This window comes from Seriola aureovittata, chromosome 5 (genome assembly GCF_021018895.1).
Source record: "Seriola aureovittata isolate HTS-2021-v1 ecotype China chromosome 5, ASM2101889v1, whole genome shotgun sequence".
Taxonomy (NCBI): domain Eukaryota; kingdom Metazoa; phylum Chordata; class Actinopteri; order Carangiformes; family Carangidae; genus Seriola; species Seriola aureovittata.
The window spans coordinates 30369856-30373307 of record NC_079368.1 but is presented as its reverse complement, the minus strand read 5'-3'; the positions used below and the strand labels follow the sequence as shown (position 1 = coordinate 30373307).

Here is a 3452-nt window from a genome sequence, read left to right as displayed (position 1 = left end):
AAACTCTTATCAAGAAGCAATAATGCAGTGGAAATACTCGGGTCAAGTCAAGTTATATAGGCAGCATTTTATTATATTTGATCCTTTGTTTTCATTCAAGTTATATATATATATATATATATATATATATATATAGTTATTTATTTTTATAGTTATTTTATTCAAATTCCAGTGAAGTTAGTTTCAGTATGCTGATGTTATTTTGGAAAATAAAGTTTATAGTTAAACTGTAAAATTTCCTGGTTTCATTACATATTTTTCTCACAAGTGTTTCTAACTAATTATATATATATATATATTAAAAATATATTTATATATACCGATATATTGGCTGACATATACATATATATATATATATATATATATATATATATATATATACATATACATATACATATACATATAATATATATATATATATATATATATATATATCTCGGCCAATATATCGGTATCCCCCCAAAAAATCCAGTATCAGTCGGGCTCTAATTATTCTTATTATCATTATTATTATGGATCGTCTTCACAGAAAACATTTTATCTTTAAACTAAATGTGCTCTTTCAGAATTCTTGTCCATTTAAAAAAAAAAAAACAGTTACATCAGATGTTTTAATATTTGTGCTGAAAGGAGTTAGAGAGAAAGACAGTTACTGGAGAGAGATGCTTGTTGCAGCTTCATATTCAGGACTAATTGATTAATGACCTAAGTTTGTAGTTACTGCATATTTGAAAAGTTGTTTTACTGTGACGTCATAATTTCCTGTTTTGCAAACAGCTCAGGGACACATCAGAACAATCCACAGAAAACTTTTTTTAAAAGGTATATTTTCTTTTATTTTGAAGTGTTGATATATAAGAAGATATATTTGTGGTTCAGCCCATTGTAGTTTCACATCTCCTCTCTCAGGCTTCTCTCTGGAGCTCTAGTTACAACAGCCAATCAGGAGAGAGCGGGCTCTGAGCCCCTCTTCTGATTGGCTGACTGCTTTCTGAGTAATCCAATGAAAATGAAGCAGATTTCAGGTAAAAACATTCAGAGAACCCAAATCCTGCAAGGTTTGGATGGTGGGTCCAGGTGGGCGGGGCTTGGTGACTGCTTTGTTGTGACATCACAAAGTTCCAGAAGTCCTGACGGCTGGTTTTAAGGCTCAGTTTCTGAATACAGGCTGTGTGCATTTCTCTGTGGACTGAGGCTTTGATACTTTCACAGTATTAATATAGAAGCTAGAGCTGATCTATAATCTATAATCACACTACACATGGACACACACCTTTACACTGGAGGAGCTTTACATTAACTATGAATGAACATGACGAGGTCAAAGGTCAGACCACCACCTTTACCTTCAGTACATTTTAAAGAACTGGTTTCAGGAGGACGAGTCAAAGCCTCTTCAGCCTCAGTCTGACACTGAGCTGCTGCCTTGCTCAGAGGCTCGGGGCAGTGTTGCTGAACCTGCAGTAAACATGAGAGCCAGTGAGAGCTGCAGCAACAAGATTTATTCAGGCAGATTATTTACATCTCATTAAAATAACCAGAACAATACAAACTAAACAAAACCCTGACCAGGAGCAGGACCAGGGGAGTCCGGGTTACAGGCTGAGTCCAAAGCAGCTCCTCTTTAACATCAGAAACATCAGGAGAAGAAGAAGAAATAACTGGTAATCAATCAATAAAACTCAGAGGTTGAACACAGAGGACGACTCACACTTGATGTTACTGATACACAGTTAAAGAGCAGGTGAAGGAAAAGAAACACAAAGTCCAAAGTTAAAAAAGAAATAAAATGAAAAAGAAGGAGAGTCTCCTCCTCCTCCACTCAGACCCGGTCACTTCCTGTTTATCCCGTCATAGAAAATATTACATATGAACCATCTGTGTGAAGTTTTGTCATAATTGATGTGAAGTCTTGAGTAATGGCTCAAAAATGTTTTGTGAGGTCACCCTGACCTTTGACCTTTGACCACCAAACTCTGACCAGTTCATCCTTGAGTCAGGGTGAATGTTTTTTCCAAATGTGAAGAATTCCTTCAAGGTATCACAGAGATCTCATGCCCATGAGACAACCTGAAAACAAAATGGCCGCCGCTCTGACTGTCACCGACGAAGAGGAATCAAAATAAATAAAGACACAGCTGAAAGGGTCCACACCTGTTTCCTATTTCATTGTTAATGAAATGTGGTTTTCATGGACTTGAGGACTTGGTGGAGTGAGGCAGGGGCGGGATGTGAACCCTCAGCTGAAGGTCTAACCACCTGAGCTCTGTTGTAGCGCCACCTGGACGCCGTTTGTTCCAAGGTTTCCTCCACTCCTTCTTCATGACGTCATAAACCTGCGCACCAATGCTCATGTTGATTGAATGTTCACAGGGGAAATTATAGCTGCTGAATTTTGATTGGCTGCTTGCAGGGTACTAGAGAGAGCGTGGCTAACCTAGCTTAGCATAAACCCTGAGCAGGGGCTGAGTGAACCTGTTGTAACTTACCCCAAGATTTCTGGGGAAGGTGTTAAATTAATGTCAAAAAGTAATATTTGAAGTATTTGAATGTAAGTGGTTGCTGTGGAAACAGCAATTAAAAATCAGAAAGTGAAATTAAAAAATCTGAAATGAAAAATCTCTCTCTCTCAATCTGAAAACATTTTAACTTAAAGTTTTAAACTTTGAACTTGAAGTTTAACATTTTTTTTCAGTTTTTGTTTCGTCGATTCATTTTTAATCGTTTCAACATGAACGAGATTAAAAACAGAAACAGCTGGAGTCGCTCTCCTTTCACTTCATCCTTAATCACAACGTCATCTGCCGCCTGTGAAGAAGTCTATGTGAAGGTGTGTCCATGACATCACCTGTTTAAAAGTCACATGACCGTCACCGCACTCATCACCTCATCAGCTGATCTGTCGTTTTATAAAAACATCTCTCTACGTTTCTGTTTCCTCTGGTGCTTCTTCATGTGTAAACTTCAGGAGTCTGGAAAGTTCTGAAAAGTTTTGGAAAGTTGTTCAGGAACATATTTTCTAATGTCAAGGCCTGAAATGGTTTTGAATCAGTAAAATCTGGTGATTTGTTTTTCAAACTGATGTTAAAGTGACTTTAACTCAGAACCACATGTTCTGTCTCAGCAGAGATGATGATGATGATGATGATGAGATGATGATGTCATCAGTTTATTTAAAGGGTTCTTACTGAAAATATTTATGTAAAAAAATATATTGTTCACATTTTCTACAACACTGTCCCTTCTTCTTCTCTCTCATTAATCAAACGTCCTCTAACGACCCAGTGTTTCACCAACAGAACATTATTCTAATTAAAACATCTGAAGGGTCACCTGAGGTCACCACCAGGTGTCACCAAATCCACCACAGCAAAAACCTGATCAGCTTATCAATAATACTTCCAATCAACCAATCAGGACGGGTCCATGTTTCACAGTAAAGAGACACACAT

At 37.1% G+C, this 3452-nt stretch overlaps 1 protein-coding gene across 1 annotated transcript in view; it reads right to left on the bottom strand.

The window, feature by feature from the left end:
* Positions 1-1480: 1480 nt before the first annotated feature.
* The window catches only part of qsox2 (quiescin Q6 sulfhydryl oxidase 2), an 11575-nt gene continuing 9603 nt past the window's right edge, over positions 1481-3452 (bottom strand). Inside the window, exon 13 of the mRNA XM_056377228.1 lies at positions 1481-3452. This exon is cut by the window's right edge and continues 1242 nt beyond it. The gene's annotated coding sequence lies outside the window, so the exon portion shown is untranslated.